This window comes from Linepithema humile, chromosome 7 (assembly GCF_040581485.1).
Source record: "Linepithema humile isolate Giens D197 chromosome 7, Lhum_UNIL_v1.0, whole genome shotgun sequence".
Lineage (NCBI taxonomy): Eukaryota > Metazoa > Arthropoda > Insecta > Hymenoptera > Formicidae > Linepithema > Linepithema humile.
In genome coordinates this window covers 17687544-17708253 of record NC_090134.1, presented here as the reverse complement: position 1 = coordinate 17708253, position 20710 = coordinate 17687544, and the positions used below count along the sequence as shown (strand labels likewise).

General features: G+C 44.5%; 2 protein-coding genes across 16 annotated transcripts in view; one reads left to right on the top strand and one right to left on the bottom strand.

Annotated features, from left to right (window-relative positions):
• The window catches only part of LOC105670031 (uncharacterized), a 210128-nt gene extending 203637 nt beyond the window's left edge, over window positions 1-6491 (top strand). The window contains exons 5-6 of the transcript XR_010891224.1: window positions 5529-5749; window positions 5868-6491. The gene's annotated coding sequence lies outside the window, so the exon portion shown is untranslated. The remainder of the gene's footprint in view (window positions 1-5528; window positions 5750-5867) is intronic.
• The window catches only part of Sema2a (Semaphorin 2a), a 314626-nt gene that overhangs the window by 112096 nt on the left and 181820 nt on the right, over window positions 1-20710 (bottom strand). The gene's annotated exons all lie outside the window — the stretch shown is intronic.

The following is a 20710-nucleotide window of genomic DNA, read 5'->3' as shown; positions in this document are numbered from 1 at the left end:
AGAAACAGTGAAGAGCGGCGGGAGTTATCATTATTATCTTAGAATGCATTGCACCGCCGAATAAGGCCGTTTCGACTTTCAAAAACCATGCATCGTTCTCGCTAATAATTGCAGTTCAAGTTTGATGCGCGTACAACCAGACATAATTACTTTCAAACTAAGGAATATGTATACGTATTGTTATTCGTATCCGTAAACAATGGGAAACCGGCTGGTAGCGCAACAAACTTTGACAACGAATAATTAAATAAACGCGGCGGTTGCGGAGAAAAAGCTGTTCTTATGCATCAACTTATTCTGCAACTAGATGGGGAGGAGCCGTGCATTTTCCGCTCGCGCCCTCAATTATCCAACACCCTGCATAAACAGAATATCTCTCCGCGATGTTATAACAGCGCGGCTAATTCACTTCATCAAACTCGGTGAATCCACTTTCATTCCGCCGTGGAACGCACAATGCAGCGCCGGCTATAAATTCGCAAGAATTACGGGCGCATACGAGTCGAATAATTGCGCGAGACATCCGAAGTGCTATTTGGCAGTCTCTATCTATCGTACGTCCTGTGTGAACTATCGGTCGTGCTTCCGCATTCACGACAGCTCGCGCTGAAAGCGCGGCCGGAGAAACGAGGGCGGAATATTAAGGTGCGCAACGCCGGATTATACTGATCATGAATAAATGAGGTGGACGAAACTTGCGACCGAGTTTTGCATCCGGAGGCAGCCACTAATCCACCATCGAGTTTTCCACGATGGGATATTAATTTAGGATGCTAGCGGGCGAATGGAATTTATTATGCTCATACCGTAGCGATACTGCGGATTAAAAGTTAATAAACTGAGATGAGAAAACAATTACATTCCTGACAATTTTAGCAATACTTTAGAAACTATAAATATGCAAATTCGAACTCATATCCCAATGCCCAAGTTGAGTATTTATTTAAATATAATTCTAAATAAAGTAAATTTCCACGCGAGGAATGTGAAATTGGAAGGCGACCTCAATTGACGATTTGTGAGAGTTCTAAAAACAAAATTTTATCATTAAGTTAAGCTTTTAATTTATCTCTCATATGCGTTCAACTTGACATGCACCTTTCTCGTTTCGGGTTTCACCTGAGAATTTCCAGCATCCGCGTAATGCACGATCGATATGTGTCGCTTATGAACCGCAGCCTACAATCTATGTCACTGTTTCGAGACCGGTGGAGAGAACTAGTTAGCAGCGGAGCCGCGCGCATAAACATAAACCTTAGTTAGCGCCCGAGTATAAGCTCTGGTTAAGCCACGAGTTAATCGTTTGTTTAGCCGTGAGCGCTCTATATTTAACGCTTTACTCCTAGGGCGCGTCGTCCTTACGTAAACAACACGACGTAATCAAAACGTGAGATCCTCCTACGTCTCTTCCAAACACTCGCTCTTTCTCTCCCACTTTCTATAAAGTCAACTTAACCGGACATTCTAGGAAGTAGGTCGGCGCGGATGCAACGACGCGCGCGTACGACCGAGTCGCACTGTGTAAAATGATTATTTAAATATCCTTAAGATGAAATTACATAACTGAAGTCTGCAAGCCATCTCGCGGTATCCACAATACCGTTAGCGATATCGCGCTCTTCTAAGTTCATTTCCTTTCTCGTCGACGCGCACAAGGCACTCACATGCGAGCAAAGTGGTTGCCGGCATTAGGAGAACGGCGACACTCTGACCGCAAGGGACCGAAGTTGGCCCACGTTGCCGCTAATGAACTTCCTTCAGCACAAAGAAAACAGCGTGCTATACTAACGAAGGAAACTCAACAAAGTATCCGACATCACCCGGAGGAAAGAAGTTCCGCAAGACATAACAACGACGAGCGTTGCCTTTTAACGCGCGCGTTTAGCGCCAGAAGGTTTTGGCCGACTTTATACCGCCGTCGTGCAATTCGCGCGGCGTAAGAAATGATTAATAACGCCGGAAGCCGCCCACCCTAAGAAATATTATCAATGCGTGCTGATATCGGCAAAAAACCGTCATCGCCGCGTACCGGGCCTTTATTACGACCTTTCGGGCGTGATTAAGTGCCGCCGTTAGACGGCGGTGAGTAATGTTTTCGAAAACCGCGAGCTCAACACGTCTTAATTTTCACGATGTTGCAGATGTAAATAATTCTTCGCGGCACCTCTCTCTTCGTCGAGCGCCGCGCGAACGACTCATGGCTGTTGTTATCGGCGGCGCATAATTTAATGATTTGCAAACAAATTCGATTTCATAAGAAAACGGCGAACTCTGCCGAAACTACAAGTTGAAGCCGGCAGCGAGGAAAATCAATTAGAGGAAAGTTTCACGGCTGTTCCGCTAATAAAGTTACAGAATAGCCACTCGGCGAGTACGAACCAGAAAATTAGTTTACATCTGCGAAATTCAAGATGCGCGTTACTTTATTCCCGATATCGTGGACTTACCAACTCGACACGTAGCCTGGCGTAAACGTAGCATCGCAAATCGACACTCGATATTGCTAGATGGTCCGTGAGAGGCATCGCCACGTATACATATTCACGCATATACGCGCAAGTACTATCGGTTCGCCCCAGCTACCGTTTCGCATGCAACTCCTCCATAAATATCGTGTTAAACGGTCTCGGTTTACTGTCCAATAATGGTCGAATATCGGCGTCTGCGTGCCGCTTGATAGTCGCCGCTATTATACAAGCTGAAGTGGGCCAAGCGCAACCCAGCCGCATAAGAAGGGCCTCATTGTACGACATAGATAACGCGACGATGTCACGCGCGTATTTTACGAGCGCGGGGCGGGCGCGCAACGTACATCGTTTCGTACCGGAAATTGATCGTGCATCCGTGACGAACGTCAATACTCGCGAACAGTGAGCGCACCTTTGATACGTGACGTTTCGTCCTTACGACTTGTCGGTTCTCGCGGACTTTTCTGGTTTCGCGCCCGACAAAAGTGGACCTATTTCGCGGAAGTCTCGAGGGTAGACTAATCTTTGAAAATATCTGGAAGCGCCTTTGCGCCGAGAATCATAAATAACTAAAAATATTTCTCAGAAAAAGCCCCGCGTTGAGTTCGATAAGCAATGCACAAGTCTTTAATTTAGTCGGTACAACGCTGGCGATATATGACAAGTTCCTAGAAATTTAATTTGCATCTTCTATTGTCACGCTTGCCCACTAATAAAGCGACAACATCTATCCGCTCCCTGAAATCTTATTCAAACCGCAAGAATCTACCTGAATGCGTGAGGCGGGTAGCGTCGGCGATACATTATGGCCGTCGGTCTTTTTGAATTGTCCGCGGCAAATAAACCCGCGTGACGCATCTCAAACGACGAAGGCTCGCCGAGAGACCGAGCAAATAAGACATCAAACAATTTAGAGCGGTTCAAGGCACGGACGGTCGATGACAACGGGCTGCACGAGAGAGACCGCAGCGCGGTTGACGAAGTTGACGAGGTTGACGAGGTTGCGGACGAAGGTAGACGAGGGGGAAAGCGGCGGCAGGGGGGTTCAGGTAGGGGCACACGACGACCGGGACGAGAAGAGAAACGAGAAGAGAGATATACGAAGGAGAAAGGGAGCCCAAAGCCACCGGCGCAGCTCTCGCCCTGTTTTCCAAGAAGACAACAACTTCATTAGACCGATCCTCTCTCCGCCCGTTTCGACTCTATCTAGCTTCATGAATATGTATGCTCGGCCGCCGGTGTCTCGATATATGGCGGCCTTACGTCGTGCCAAAGGCCCGCGGATACCGGTTGCGAGATGATTGCCGATTTAAAGCCGTGAATCACGCTGTGTATTAAGAAGAGACGTGGGTTGTACGCACGAAACGAAATGGCGCGCTCGACAATGGTGAATTCTTAAAAGAACAACAGCTATTATCATACAGTCTTGCTATTATGACTATCGCTCTCTCCGCGCTATTTAGAATGCGATAATGATCGGATGTTATAAAATAATAATTAGTGTTCTGTGGCGAACAAAAAAAAAACTTGGTTTACTTTTGTTAGTTCAACGTTCGCAAAATTCCGCAAATAAAATTGTTATATCATCCACGCGCACTTCCATCTATTACTGGTTAATGTCTTGGGTTTTTATCGCCGCTAAAAGTAGATTTGATCGAAGTGACTTATAATTCATTTCTCTCTTCCCCTTTCCGAATACAGTGAGATCTATTTGCGGCGCGATTTATTCGATATCTATGCGATTCCCATGAGACGGCGCGCCTAATATCGCGCGCGATACCCTCACACATCTCGCGTAACTTCCCGCGCAGTTTCTTCACGCGAGACGCCTTCGGTTCCCGCTGATTGCTCCCCGCGATACCGCACCGACGAGTGCGATTAATGGAATTTACGAGCAGTAGCAAATGACGCGTAAGGAGCGAGCGAAGCGTAGGAGACCGATTTCCTCATCGGGCGATAAATAATGGAGTAGAAAAAAAGCGAACGTGTTCCCCTTTCCACCGCGTCGGGACTCGCTCTATATAAAAATGCCCATACTTCACGGATGCGATCGCGTGCGTTAAGTTCGAAGAAACGTTGTTTCGCACGGGTCTGCGAGTGACAATCTACAGATAGGACCGCACCGAAATGCATCTCCGACTCGTAGCTACCGTCCCACGGGAGACGCTCAAAGTTTCTCGGATCGCTCCGACGGAGTCCAGCTAATCACACCGCGATCCATTCGCGTCACTCCGCTCGTCGCGCTGTCTCCTAGGAGCGATAAGAAAGCCCGATAAGGAGCCCGGAGCGAAATCTATCACGGCCGCTGACAGCTTCCGATTGACCCACATTGCGCGTGGGCGACGGAAGCATAATAAACGCCAGCTGTTACCGTTTTCTCATTCGACCCCCCCCCCCTCCGGAACACGTGCAAATATTGTGCCAGCATTTCAACAGTCGCACGGTCCTTTCCGGAAGTTATTTTATTTGCGCACACGACAAACACCGATGCAGTATTCGCGGTAATTTAGTGGGATGAAATCAACGAGTTTCATCGCGCTGCCGCTCCAAAAGTTTACGACTCCGCGTCCATCGCGAATTAGAGGTAAAGTTTGCCCGGCGATTCGACACTTCGTATGCATGTACACCCCGATATTTTCGCTCGTGGCGGAGCGCTGCGACGTCTAACCTACATCCTCTATCCGAATATCGAATTTTCTCAACCGCGGTCAGTGGCTTCGTATCGGGCTGCTGCTACTGCCGTAAAGGCGAGGTGTACAAGCGCTCGTACCAGAAATCCATAATTCAGTGCCGAGCAGGCCGGGAAACCGGCAGTTTATCTTGTCCGCGGAGAAGATTGTGCACTCGTACGATGCATTACAATATTAGGCGGTAAATATACATACCGCGACACGCGTCACGCTGGCGTGATAAACGTGCCGATGAAACGCTCTACTTGTGGAAAGATTTAGCAAGCTGCCACTTTTTTTCGGAATGGCACTAAATTTTTGTGCGATTGAAATATCTAGGATGTTTCTAAACTCTTTTTGCATAACTTATAACTTGTAATTCAATTCACAGATTGTCGACAAAAATCAGCTCGTCGCCAAAACACAAAGTTACCAGACAAGTTATTAAAAGATCTCGCACCCGGCTATTTCTGGAGATAGTATCTGCTTCCCCCTAACATAGCGGCATACGCTCGGTTCCGGCGTACAGCAGCAGCACATGGCATTAGGCGTCGCTTTAGAAACAGATGGAACACGCTACGTAAAACGAAATAAAGGGGATAAACGGTAAAGGTACGTAAAGTGCAGACAAAGTATACTGCACGCACGTGCATTAATATTAGTCAATTACATTATTTTTCTAAAAATCACATTATTCGAAACGTGCTAACCGATTTTATTTTGATTTTAGTATTATCCCGCCACTAATTAAAACGAAAGAGAAAGTCAAGTGACATTAAACGGTTCTTAAAATAGACAAAAAACATCGTTTTGGAGGAAACAACGCACCGCAACGCGGGTTGCAAACGAGATGGTTAGAATGATGAAAACGGATGGAAATTTCTACATTTTTTGTCGCGAGTAGAGAAAAAAAAGCGCAAAGTGAGAGAGAGAGAGAGAGAGAGAGAGAGAGAGAGAGAGAAAGAGAAAGAGAGAAAAGATTTTTGTGGCACAGAGGTGCACGGTGTGACGCGTGCGAATATCTCTCCTTCATTCCCTTTGCGATGGCGGTGCCAGTGTTAAGTACGTCTATTTAATGGAATTTTAATGTCGGTTTTTAAAGAGCCGACAACGCACAAAACACCGACCCTCGACGTTGCGCACGTACAGCCGAGTGCTCGACGCGTGTTACGCGCCCAGCATCCGGCTGAACCTCGCGGCTCCAAAAAACATTTTAATTGCTGCTGGCGCGGCGCGGCAAATTTCTATACATACATTTCCCACATCCGGCCAGAGTCCCGTTGTTATTTTTAATTAATGCGCGCTATCGGTCCTGTTTTCGCGGCTCGTCCGTAAAAATAATGTCGCCAGTGAGCGCGACAGGAAATGTATTCACATCGTTCACATGCCTTCATTAATTCGCATCAACATTTTCACATCTTATTCACCACTGCCACAATTTTAAATATGGAAACTTATCAGAATCTAAAAAAAAATCGATAAAGCGCAGCTTGGATATAGCTGTCTAATTTATTTCAGTTTCAAATAAGATAAATGCTAAAATAAATTTTGCTTTTAAAATTATTTTGAATCGCCATCATTTGCTGATATGTGAATTTACAAATGTAAAACAAAATAAACTATTGTATGACATCTTTCATAAATTGAAAAGTTTATTTTCAATTTATGAATTATTTTCAAGTAACATACACTAAGTGAAATAAACTATCACGAATATCAGAACTTTCAAATCTGTGAAACTAAATTTGAGTAAAACATTTTTATTCATGTATGATGTTAAATTATAGAATAAATAAAGTTATATATAATTTTAATATCGATAAAAATATAACGTATGACCCAGTTTTACTGTATTAACTTTTCGAAAGAGAATAATACAATATATATTTCGTATATCACTTATAAATTAAAAACTATTAACGAGATTTCTTCTTTATAGACTATTAAAAGATTACTAAATTTAAATAAGTATTATCCAAAAATACTACTATTATTTTTAATCCTTTTAAATTTATTTCACCATACTGCGTTGTAAGTTACCGGCGCGTGCAGCCGAAACGTATACCAGATCCGCGAATTACATTGAATTACCAGCATCAACGGCACCATTTATCCCGTTACTTTTTGCGGATATCCTACATCTTGAGCGCTCGTAAATTCGACGTCGCGGCGCACGTCGGCGATTTCGCACTTCGTACGACGCGATCCCGTTACGCGATCTCCGCTTCTACGCGGACAACGCAGCCATCGCGCCGAAACAAGATAGCGAGTTTATGTGCCCGAGAAATGTTCGTCGTGGGATCGCGTGTGTAATTCAGCGGTTCGGAGGAGTGGCCCGGAGCGCGAGATCGTTCGTCATGCCAAGCAGACTGCGAATCGTTCCACGCGCTCGTCGCGTCGTGTTGCCGCCATTAGTGTTCGAATGTAACTATCAAATTCATACGTTTCAGAGACACACATTCAAATATTCGCGCAGTGTTCAGTTTACTCGCACTTGAATTTATGATACTCGAATGTAACAACTTTGGTGAGAAATGTCTACTCCAGCCGCTTTCAATAAGAAATTCTGATTTGCTATTTCGTTAATAGGCGTCTCCTCCGCGTTTTGCAACACATAGTTCAGCAACTTCTCGCCTAATTAAATGAGCTTGTAGAAACGCGAATGAATGTGTACGTTATAAACTTCAGTGACTGCAGTAATTAAATAGATTAGAGACCTTGAATATAATTAACTTTAAATAATAATGTTTATTCACGCGACGCTCACGACATTTCAAGCATGTAATTCGTAAGTTTGTTGCATCATCGCGAAAGATCGTAAAGTGTCCTATCGAGTTATTTAAAATAAACTCGGTGAATTGCTGGTCGATATGGCGAAATTAAGCCACTAAACCGCTACCGGTTTGTCGATAGCGGATGAAATTACATCACGCCGAGATCGATTAAGACGAGCAGCAGTTTCGAAGTATCGGAAAAGAGAGAATCGAAGGCAATCGTTAAAATAATCGAATAACTCGATACTCGCTTTTAGTAGAGCTCGATAATCATCGGCGTTCAAAGAAAGTTAGGTATTCCCCGGCAGTAAGGCAAAAGTTTAACGAGTACCCGCTCGTTCCACGTTCACGCCCAAGGGTTCGGAAAGACTATTCGAAAGTTTCATACCAATAAAATAATTCCAGCGCTTTTAATGATTATCACAATTATATATTTTCTTTCTATATTATTCAGCGATGTAATTAATGATATGTAGAAATAAAATATTGTATTTCTCGCATGTAAGATTAACAGTCTCGTCGCATCTAAAATACGTAATCGTTATCGTTACCCGTAAACATTTGACGCCTCTCGATGTAAACACGTGCTAGATGATTTAGTATGTGTCGAAACTATTGTAAACAGAATACTATTAGCAGATCGCAAGAGGCACAGAAAGTTATCGATCAATCACTGTTGCTAAGAATTTATTATATTTTATATACCATATACTTGGTAAATATATATTATTCTGCAAGAAATGAGAAATTTATTACTCAAGTATTCCTATAAAAATAAACTCAAATATCGGAAATATATATTTTTTACTTATCCAAAACTAATATTTTTCAAAGAAATTATTAGTTTTTTTAAAAGCTCTATGCTATATAAAGTTCTTCTTTTATATATGTCAAATACGTCATATAAACAATAACAATATTTTATAAATGTTTCACTAACGTTCAATTAGTAGTAAAAATCGCGTGTGTTATGATAGTATCGGGATATGTTGTGACCCATCCGTAATTCCACGCGGAAGGATAAAAATTTATCATAGGATAAAAGAGGTCCAACCAGCCCGGTCTCTTCAATGCAGTCAGATGAGGTTTCGGGAAATGATTTGAAATTTAATTAAAACTGCTATTTACCCGGCGGATCAACGATGGCGACAGTACGAACGATGAGAACGGGAAATGATACGAGAGGGAATTCTTTTTTCCCACCAAGAGTTTCCAGGCAAAAAGGCTGCATGATTACCGGTAAATAACATGAAGAATAAAGTAATTTGCTGGCAAGGGGAGTCACCGAACGAAATCTGCTGCCTACTCCAATTCATCATTCGCAATTTTTTGCCATTCTCCACTTTAGGCATAACTCTCTCTTCTAGAATTATGCACTACAATTATTATTATCAAGCTTGTTATCCCTAAGATTTTTGCCGAGTAAAGTACTGTTATTAAAATAATTTAGAGGCTCTAAATAATTCTATAATGCTAACAATCGTCCCGCCTGAATAAACACTAATGCACGCGCGAGAGAGAAACGCGATATCCCATTAGCGTTTCGCGCGTTTTGAGCGTACGTGCCTTTTCCAAAGATTTACCGAAGCTTGCGCCAGCTAGATTCGCAGAGGCTGTCGGCATTTTCTCGGCGCGAGTTCGTGTTCGCGAAGCGTATGGGTCTCGTGCAAGAGCTCGGACGACGAGCACACGCGAAGGAGCGCAGTCGGAACAGCGAAGCGACGGACCTCGTAGGTGCACCGGGCTTACAATTAAATGCCGACTTCACGGCTGCTTACGGCCAAAATTTATTTCCATCGCAAAGCACGACCGGCGGCGCCTGCTAATTATCCGCTCCGCCGTTTAACCGTCTCGCGGCACGTAAGGAAGCGAAATATCCGGCGAAAGCCAGAACGCGAGCGAGTGAGCGAGTGCGCTGGCTAGACGGCGTTGCCGGGGAAACTTATTAGCAACGGCGTTTACAATTTCCACCTCTGCCCTTAACAATGTTTTTCCACTCGCTACTGCGCAGTTCTTACGGTCAACGAATATCTAATTCAGGCGCAGCTACCACCCTTTGTCTCCGCCGCGCGATTCCGCTAATACGCAGTTTCAGTATTGCGATTCCGCGAGAGACGAGATCGACCGCGTAATTCCGCTGATTTTCACATTGAGATTACCGCGAGCGAATGTGATGCGGCAGCATGAAATTTCGATAATTCCAGTTTCATCCCGCGCGTCCTCTTCAAAATGCAACAGCGTTATCGAGTTACTTAACTCAGCTTAAGTTATAAATAATTATTGCCGCGCACGGTTTATCATAATTTCGCTATCTGTATTCCGTCTCGTGGTAATCAACATGTGTCCCCACGCTGTGTTCCCGACACAGGCGGGCGGCGTGTATCGTCTTAATACCCGAGCTCGTTTCACGCCCGCCGGAACACCGCACCGCGAATTTATAAGGGCGGCCGATCGAAATAACCGCTTTAGCGCCGTCGCCGTAGCAGCGTCGGCTGCACAGGGTTGAAATCATTCCCACGAGCATCCTCCGCACCGGCGGTGGATAATCAAGCGAGTTGGAGAAGGCCAGGCCGCGCACTCCCACCGATGAAACGAGAATCGTGTTGGTTTCGACCGCGAGAGCTCCGCTGCCCGCGCAGTGGGAGAATGTAAGCGGATGTACGCCAAAAAGGACTCACGCACGCATGTCTAATTTCCGAGAGCTCTTCGCAAAGAACGCCTTTGATGAGCTCTCGAGGGGTCGAGAGTGCGATACGTCGCTAACAATCGTGCTTGACGCTCGGTTACATGTTACGCCGCATGAATTCGATATTATCGCGCGTAAACTCATAATACCATAACGCATAATGAGTAATTTATATTCATAGAAAAGCCAAGGATTCAACAATTAAACTTATATCTTGCGGATTTTAGAAAATCTAAAGTTTTAAATATTGAGTTGAATAAAAAGTTTCTTCAGATTTTGCCAATAAATGTCCTTCTAAAAGTCCGAACAAATTTTTCATTCAACCGAATATATCTGAACTCGCAAAATCGCAATCCAGAATGTAACTACTTTCTTGGAATTACATCGAATGTCGAAATGTGTTGCGATATCTTCCATAATTACCCCAAAGGAGTCTCCAGTAGATATCCTTAGTGCGGATCGATCGCGCCTCAAAGTTCCGAAGAAGAGGATTGGGAAGGCGAAATGCAGCTGCAGCTGCAAACCCAGCGTCACATTAAGGACATACCACAGCGAGAGCGAACCCGGCAGTATTACTCGACTAATCACTTTGTAACATGGTCGAGCTTGGCTCCTCCGGGGTTGAGCAAGACGAACAAGAAGAACGGGGGGCGTGGTGGCTGTTTCTTGGGAGTGGGTCGAGGGTGCTATAAAGAGGTGAGACAGGCCAACAAACCGTGCCAAGTGCCAACTTCTCTTGTTAGAGAACAATTAAGAAATGCAGTGTTGCAAGTACGCGTCAGAAGGATAGGAAGAAGCTCAGTGTTTTCACGCGTGTTGGCTATGTGTATACGCCGTGCCCGACACAAGTTAGCAACGAAACTGGTCTCTTATTACGTTTCGCGGATAAATTAAAACCTTTGTGCTGACTCCGGAAAAAGTTCAGCAAAATATAAAATAATAAAGAAAATGAGAAAGTTAGTTAAAAAAAACATTTAAAAAAAGTACAAGTTGGTTGTCATTTGTTACATTGCATAACCCGCATGCGTGGACACCACTGTTGTAATTTTCATATTATGCAATTTATAGGAGTTTATTATTTTCATTAAACTTGCTAATTTCCGTCAATTTTAAACTCTTGTATACGTGCGGATTTATATATTTTGATTAACCCAGTCGCCGCATAGACGTTTCCGCTATATTTCAACTACGCGCAAATGATCAGAATTTTAATTAGAATAATTTATTAATAACCATTTGTCCGTATATTGCGAAACAATTAATTTGCATCCAAATGGATCACCCTCAATTCGGCTATGTTGTGTTTTAATTAAGCGCGCAAAATATTCTCGATTCTATATTTGCCACGTCAATAATTGCGATCGTATCGTTTTCCACCGTTCTACTATTAATAATTATACATTTCTTTCTTTCCTGACAATTATCAAACGCACAGACGTTAATTTGAAAACAGCATTGTGAGCACGCTTGTTTTATTCAAATCATACAAGATTGCCAACTACCCAACGATCTAAATGCTCAATTATTCCAACTCATTGTATTGTATAAGCTCCACAGCTTTATGTTTATGACGAGCTGAAGTTCGTCGTGCTAATCAACACGCGTGAAAAACATTGCATTCTATCGACTGTTGTGTTTAGTCTGGCGCTTATTGGAAACTTCGCGTACACTCGCGCGATTTGAAGAAGTCGTACATAATATTTATAGCGAGCCTGCAGGAGAGAAATTCCGATGATTCCAAGGTTTCGCGCGACAACGTCGCTTCTGATATTGTACCAGTATCAGATTTGACGGTGCCATGCGGTCATGTTACGCGCGCCAGTACAGGTCGTTAGAAGGGGCGATTTCCCCGGTCCTTCCGACCCAGCCATTACGAAGCATTAACTGGCTCTGTCGACTATTACCCCCGTGACAACGGTTATAATACTTTTTTTCGCTCCCCGCGCGGTTTCCAGGCGAAGCCAGTTTCCAATTTCCCTTTGTTGCTACGGATTTCATCGCCCTCGCCCTCGTCCTCGCGACTGCACGCTCCCGAAACTTCCTCGCCTTCGCGTAACACGTTTCAAACACGTCGGTAGCAACGCGCACGACGATGTAGCTGCGTAAAAAGTTCGTGATATTATTAAGGGAGCCCTAACTCATTATCATCCGTTGCCGGGCGGGCTCTGTCACGGAAACTTTTAGGGACAGAATGTTAGTTTCCGCAATTTCCCAGGCATCGCATCGCCGGCATGGGAATTACAATCCCGCGTAATGCACAGCTACGAGCCACTGTTGACAAAGACAGAACACGCGGCTAGCGCAAACATTTGGCACGGGGTCGGAGGTCGTAACGCGTACCTGCGGACGCGGCTGTAAAGTAATTAGCTTCACCGGACGGACGTTCGTGCCCCGAAGGCCAGACTGTGCCTCCTACAGTTTTATGCCGTCTGCCCGTCTCGAAGTAATAATAAACTTTGAAGTAATTAAGATATATCGGGCTCCAATTACGGCTAGCTCCGAGACAGGGGGGCGCGATATCCCTCTTCGCACTTTTCGCAAGATATATACTTTACGGCTGCCGGCGCCGACTTTTCAACGACTTCGATCAAAGTCGCTGCGATTAATTTCGCGCTGAATAAATTAGCAAGCTCGGCCCGTTAAGTAATCCGAAGTCTTACAGTGTCAATATTCATTAAATGCTATAAATGCTATAATTGTTAAAGTCCGCGAAAAAGAAAAGGGAAAGTTAAAATAATTATACATTAATCATTCGAAAAATTCAATATAAAAAAAAAACAGAGATAATTATACCTCAGTAGTATGTATCTTGCATGTGTGTATCGCGAAAAAAAGCTTATATCGCTGAAAGCTTCTAATTTATGCGCCGTCGAGCAATTACTTTTTTATTGCTTTTATTTGTTTTTCTGAGTGCAAACCGCGGCTTCGTGTCCCTTCGACCAGATGTTCGGTGCGGAGCTAGAGCGGAGTAATCGGTGCACGCAACGCATGCATACGAGATAAGTGCGCACGCGATTATTCACGGCAGTTTATGCGTATACCGACGATACATCGCCACGGCCGAACGGACGAACTTCCGCTTGCGAAAATCCAAAGTACCTCGCAAGTGTACATACCTGACCCTCGAGATCGCGGTAATTGTGTGCGAATTCCGCGACGTCGGCGCGTCGGCTGCTTTTTATTGCCGGTCGTTAGTGTAATTAGATCCTCGCTGCTCACCAAAGAGAGCTCGCGAGCTGAATGTAATCGTGAATTTATACGTGAAATAAAGAGACGCGGCCGAACTCGAATCGAAGCGTCTGTCTTCGCATTCGTTTTATTCGTTTAAGTTCGTTTATTTCTTGAAAGGAATTCCTACGAATTTATTAATATCCTTGAAAAAAAAACTCGGCTCTTTGATATTATTACATATTACGATTATCGTAGCACGAGATAAGAGAAAAGTGTTTACAAAAATTTGCATTAAATACGGTGAACATTCCCGCGCGAATTACAGTTGAGAAAGAAGAGCGAGGGAAGCGCTTCTGCTCGGAGGAAAAAGAAACGTAGCCTAAGGTGTAGATCCGAGCGTGACAACGGCGAGAGGTGGCGACGACTAAGGGAGTTCTTGTATCGCGGATGTGTTGATATCGGTCGTAACAATTTATTCGGTCGACGGAGAACATGAAGGGAGTGCTGCTACTCTCGGCGTGAGGTCTCGTCATCTTTTTTTTCTTTTCAATATCGCTGTTCGAGATAAAGCGAGATTCAATTTCCTGTTTCTATCTCTCTCTTTCTCTCTCTCTCTCTCTCTCTCTCTCTCTCTCTCTCTCTCTCGTCCCCCACCCCGTTACTCCTCCTCGCGCTACGATCAGCGAACGACGGAGACGGCACGATCTGAAATTCCTGTGACGAACAGATATCGTCCCCGACTATTCGAGAGGGTGGAGTTGAGATAACTTCGAACACACGGAAAGATTTCGAGGGTTCATGGAGTACTACGCGACTTATATCGAGGATTTCGTACGTGCATGCGTGCGCTTCGAAAGAGGGGAAGAGGGGTCGCGCGATTAGGTGACTAACCCTCTGTTTGCACGGCGAAGTATTCCGATAACAGTGGGACCCCTTGTCAACGATATCTCTGCGCCTCGTTTATTGATACAGGACAATTAGCCGTCTGCTATCGATTCGCAGTATTCGTCTTACTGAGACCCGGTTGGAATTATTGAAACATATCAAGGATGCAATAACTTCAGCTCTCATTTATATTCTATTGTCGCAAAGTACATTAGGCAAACGGCTTCACGTTACTTCGTTCCGTTTTACTATCCGTTTTATAGCATGCTTTTAAACCTATTTATTTTAGACGGTCTTCTCTTTATTTATAGATAAAACACATAACGTCAAGTAAAAAAAACGTTTTGCTTCCAATAAGCGAATAAACATCGAAACAAGTGAATAAAAAAGAAAGAACTTCTTTTATATATAGACATGATGTATAATTTCAAATACACGGTCTCTTGTCCTATTTAATTTGCAAAAATAAAGAGAGAAAAAACTCGACATATTGCAAAATACTACGGAATTTAAAGATTTTATGAAAACAATGTATTTTTTAAATGATATCTTATTCCTCGAAAACTGAAATTTGATTTTTTAAATATTCTATATATAGATATAAATATTTCTAGCAGACTAAAGATACAGTGGCGATAAAAGAGATAATAGTTGAAAATTATTATCTCCGTTGACGTCGTGAGATTGCGTTTTTAATTCCAAAAAGTGTTTGCTTCTTACATTTGCGTCTGAGACTTTCCGAAATACCTGCCGTTAAGAGCCGTGTTCTCATGAGCCGAACTGTACAAAAAGCCGCAATAATGTCAAAACATTTGACTGCGCATGTGAGAGTTTTTTCTTTCCATTGGACGAAAACACAACAACCTACAGATGTCTCAGTTGAAGGTAATCTCGCCCGATGTAGAATCTCGTTAACCCACGTAAAAAAACTTAAGACGCCGTTAAAGTCCGCTCGAGGCTAAGGCAGTGCTCGAGGTGTGAGGCGAGAGAATGTAATATCCACGTGTAGTTTACAACACGACGGTCAATGACTAGCTGTAAACCTGAGGCGCAAGACACGAGATTACGCGCCGGCGAGATTTTGCGTTGCGCTTAGAGGCAAGCAAACTAATGCTCACATAGGCGAATAATATTATTTTTATTAATAACAGCAGAATCCTCCCCCCTCATGTCCGCACAGGCTTCCACGACGCGGGGGCTTACAACGGTTATTACCGGCGCTAATCATACTCTTCGTCGGGTAATTACCAGTACGGTATCGTACGCTCAGTAATCCCTCCCGAATCACATAAATGATGAAGAAAATATTCTCATTTCCCGTTTAACATCCGCCTCGTGAACCGCCTTAGGCATTACGGTGCGTACGGAAAACGAGCACGCCGGAGGACTTTATTATTAAATCAATACACAAAGATTGGGGTATCGCGCAGGTGGGAATAGGTCTTATTTTCTGGCACGACTGCGTAATCTATTTTTTTTTTTTTTTTTTTGCTGAGAATTTTAAGCGTCCAAGTAGCCCGTTATCTAAAGACCGAGACAGCGCCGTCGCAACGCATTATATCCTCATTATCCTCTTTATCCGCAAAGATATTCGTACCGACGAAATCGTCTCGTCTCACGAGCGCGAGTACTTTCGCGCGTTCACACCGTCAAGTACAAAGTGTTTTCTGGAGCTATAAAAGAGCGAAAAGAAATGAGTGAGAGAGAAGATGGAAGGAGGAAGGATCCACCTCCTCTCTCTGTTTCTTCTTACTGTCTCGTACTCCAGAGTGCACGTAATCCTGTCGTTGGAATATCCAACATCCCTCGACGCGCCGTCTTTGTCGAGTTTCGCGTACTTTTTGTTTCGCGTTTTGCGAAAGCTGTGTAGGGCACCGCTCTAGCCGGAGCTTACATCGCGAGCGGATTTCGCTCGAAATAAAGAAAAGATGAAAGCTAATGCCGCTAAAGCTGCTCCTTTCGGACGAGAACATGTAAGTTGTCAAACGTACACGTGTTCGGCTACGGGCGCGAAAGGAGGAAAGGAAAAAGAAAAAAAAAACGTCTGTTTAATTTAATTCGCGCTTGTAAAACTCTTTGTACGCGTGCGGGAATTAAAGTTCGCGCGAGCTTCTCGAATCCGATTAGAGCGGCGATTAAAGCAAAGCTCACGCGACGGGTTTAAGTTAAACGGCCGAAAACTCATCGCTCTTCGTTTTCTGTTGTAATACCAGGCAAGCCGCTATGCATTCGCGAACGCTATGTGATTACATAAAAGCGACGAAGAAGTTACGAACTATTTCATTGCGGACGCGCTCGAGAATCGATAGTGCGCTGCTACCATCTTTCCCGTTTGCGCACCGATTTGCACTAACACTCCGCCCGTGATTCAAGCCGTTCAGATTTCGCAACAAAGTTCCCACTTTCGTGTGCACGCCCACAACGATCGCGCGAACTTGGATCGTGTCTTCGCGCCACGCGTCCTCAACGTTCTCTCGCGCCCCACCGTTTTCCACCTCCCGACGCCGCGTCTCGCGGACGAGTTCGTGCAGTCTCGCGCGCTTTTTACTTCCGAGACGAGAGAACTTCCAGAGCACCGACTAGGGGAAAAAAAAAAAAAAAAAAAAAACTGGAAGCGCGGCTAAGAGCAGCGCGAATAATGCATAGTAGGAATTAATCGATTTTCCCGGCGCTTTTTTGCCGCGGCGTCGCGACGCCGGGCGTCGCGTCGCATTCGTGAATGCTGCTCGTCCGGGGTTGTCTATGCGCGCAGTCAAATCTGAAGGAAAACTTCGGGAGTAATTTCCAAGAGTCCGGCAAGGATTATCCTCGCTCTTTCACTCTGTGCAAGCTCTCGGGCAAGACGTGCTTGGTCTTTTCAAAGGAAATAATTCGACCGCGGTGTATCCGCGCCGCACGTAGGAAAGCTCCCGCTGATACTGACGGTTCTAACTTCGCAGGTTTCCAAAGGCAGTGTCTCGGCATTCATGCTGACCCCCCCTGACCGCAGGAATGCGCGGCTTCGAATACCGCGTGCCGGATGAGTCTTAGCTGCGGTCGCTCATTACGTTGCCTTAACGGATGCGATAACGGAAAGAGACAGACAGACTATACACGGTCGTAAGGCGAAATCCGACCGGTAGCAACATAGTTGACTCGTCGAGCTTTTAATCTCGGGGAATCTTTGGGACCTTCGGGCGACCAAAGGAAAACTTTCGCAGTCCGTCCGGCACTCACGACCGTCCGAACGACCGTACTTCGTCCTACCTTCGCTTTACCTTCTTCTCTTTGCCCAGCTACTTCCGCAAACATCATTCGCAAATCTCTATGTAGTGCAAAGAGAGCATTGCCGCTCGAACTCCTCGGATTTACCGACGAATTAGAGATCTGTATGGGGTAATCTACCGGGAAAAAGTCGGTTACAGATGGGGGAGAAAAGACAAACCGATGAATGAACTAAGAAACGGAGTTGCGCGGGAAAAATTTCTTTAATTTGTTCCGTCGTCTTAAATACTATATTAAAAATGTTCTTAATTATTTTCGACGGAGAGCGCTTGCATCTTGAGATGCACAATTTAATGCAACGAGACATAGTCGTACGGAGTTACGCGCAACTTCATTACATGCGCGCGCGTACGAAGGGTTACATGTCAAATATGCGTGCAAATTGGATCAGCAGATCGGTTTGAGAAGCCCGTCGAAATTAATATCCGTTCCGTTAGTTACCAGAGATCCGATACGAAGGGCTTAGAATTCGTGATCGCTTGGTGGCGTAGATACCTGCCCGCAAGTACAGATTAGATCAATGCGGTGTGTTGTGCTTGAATATAGTAGACACAAGGTACATATATAGTGCGTTAACACGTGGATGTAGCGGATTTGCGACGTCCGTTATCAATTAACGCACTGCTTGATAAGTCTTTTGAATGTCAGTGCTCGCCACAGCGGTCATCGATATTTCTGCAACGAGAACTGCTTGAGAAATCTGAGTGTCTTATCGCGCGTTTCAAGTAACGGTTGTATGCGTCAGCGCTGAAAATTCGCGGTATCTACACATGATGCATCTGCTCGCGCTTTGCTTGCATACTCGGCAGCGGAAATCACTGCCGCGTGAAGTAAGATTAGACGTTCATCTAGAGGCTCGCAGCAACCGCCGGTGTTCCTTAAACATCCGCGGAATGCACGGCAACAAAATTGGTCGGTGATAATTTCGAAACAAGTGTCCGCAAAGCGCTACCGGTTGCGGGTACGTAGCGCGCTTCACGAAGCCCCGAAACTTCGTGCCAAACATTCGCGCGAACGCGTAACCGACATTCCGCGTACACGCGTGTGCATTCCACCGGAAGAACGACGCGTTAGAAGGACAATAACCGAGCCATTGTAATGAAAATTCCGCCATTGGCGCGACAGGAAAACAGAACGGCGAGCCCCAGCCGCAAATCCCCCAAAAAGTTTCCCAGAAAATGCTGCGCTCATAGAAAACGCTCTGGAACGCATAGAACTCTCGCATTATGCGCGTGTGTATAGTTGTGACGCGCTCGTAAGCATCGTGTCTCCCCAGCATGCGGTCTCTTGCTTATACGTAACACACGCGAAAGCCGGCACGCACCGGCGATGCTCTCTCCACACACGACTTCGAAGCCAACCAGCCAGCCAGGCAGCCAGCCAGCCAGCCAGCCAACCCAAGCAAGCAACCGTCCGACCAGCCAACCGACCAACCGACCATTCCACATTCCATTCGACGGTTCTCTCTCTCCCCCGGCACTATAATGAAGTCAGCCCAGCGTTGTAAGCCCCGGTAATATCGCGTGGCAGGGCCCTCCCCGAGATAATATTGGTGATGTATGCTAACGGGCATTTCGTTGCCCGGGGTACGTTCGTTTTTACGTTCTACTCGTACCGTACGTTTTCTTAAACGATTTACCGCGAAACGAGAAGAGAGACGGACTAAAGTGGGTGGGGAAGGTCAGCTTTCCTCAAGAAAAACGTCGAGGAGATTTCATCCCTGGTGTATAAGGCGGCGTAAAACGTTTTTCACACGTATGGCAAGTGGCGAGCCATAAACTATCGACGGTCAACTCTAACTCGGTGAAAGGTCATATCTTAAATTGAAATAAATGAGAATAACGAAAAATAAATTAAAATCTGTCAGAAGAATTTTAAAATTCACAGAATTATTCGAGATTAACGGTGTCAAGTATTATTTAAAGAAATTAATGCTGTGAGAGATATTAAATTCTAAAAAAGGCGAATAAAATTTTCCGTGATTAATTTCGTATGAACTTTGTCCGTTTGCATTAAATACGCTGATTGTATTTCATTAAACGTAGGTGTGAGCGATTGCATTTACTTGTTAGCAACATTTGTACTGCAAATGGCTAGTCAGGGTTAAATGGAACGATCTCCAAGTCACAATATTTAATTTGGATCATATATTTGCAAATTAATCATGATCGATAGATATTTCGATTGTACACTGCAATCGTCTATCGATTGCTGCGAATAAATCACGTTAATATATTATTTTTATTATTGTAAAGAAATGTAGATAGCAAAAAGCGCAAATATGTGCTCTCTACTGTTAAATAATCACAAAAAATGATAATGCTATCAATTATTGTTTACCTTGCATTTAGAATATCGTAGTAACATATAAAACTACTTTTATTCTATCTATCTCGATGGAAAGAGATCTATCTATCTCTTTCGGTTGATATCGAGAATATTGCGAACATGTAACAAATTTCGCGTAATTTATCTCCTCGCGGATTACAACACCTGTGTTGTTCGAAATTTCCCGTATATGATTATCCTATAAATGTATGACAAATTTCAGTACCGAAACATGCGCGAGATTCTGTAATCGCCGTGTACAATATTCGACAGTCGATGGAAGCGAAAAATCGCGATACCACGTGGTATCGCTATCGTCGCGCTCGGCTGTTTCCGCTTCCGCTTGCGTCACAAATCTGTCCTACCGTAACGAAAATAAAATAAACTTGGTTGCAATATTCCCGTGGAAATATTATTGGATGACTCATACTCTGACCGTAGATACCTGCCCATAATTATGAAAAT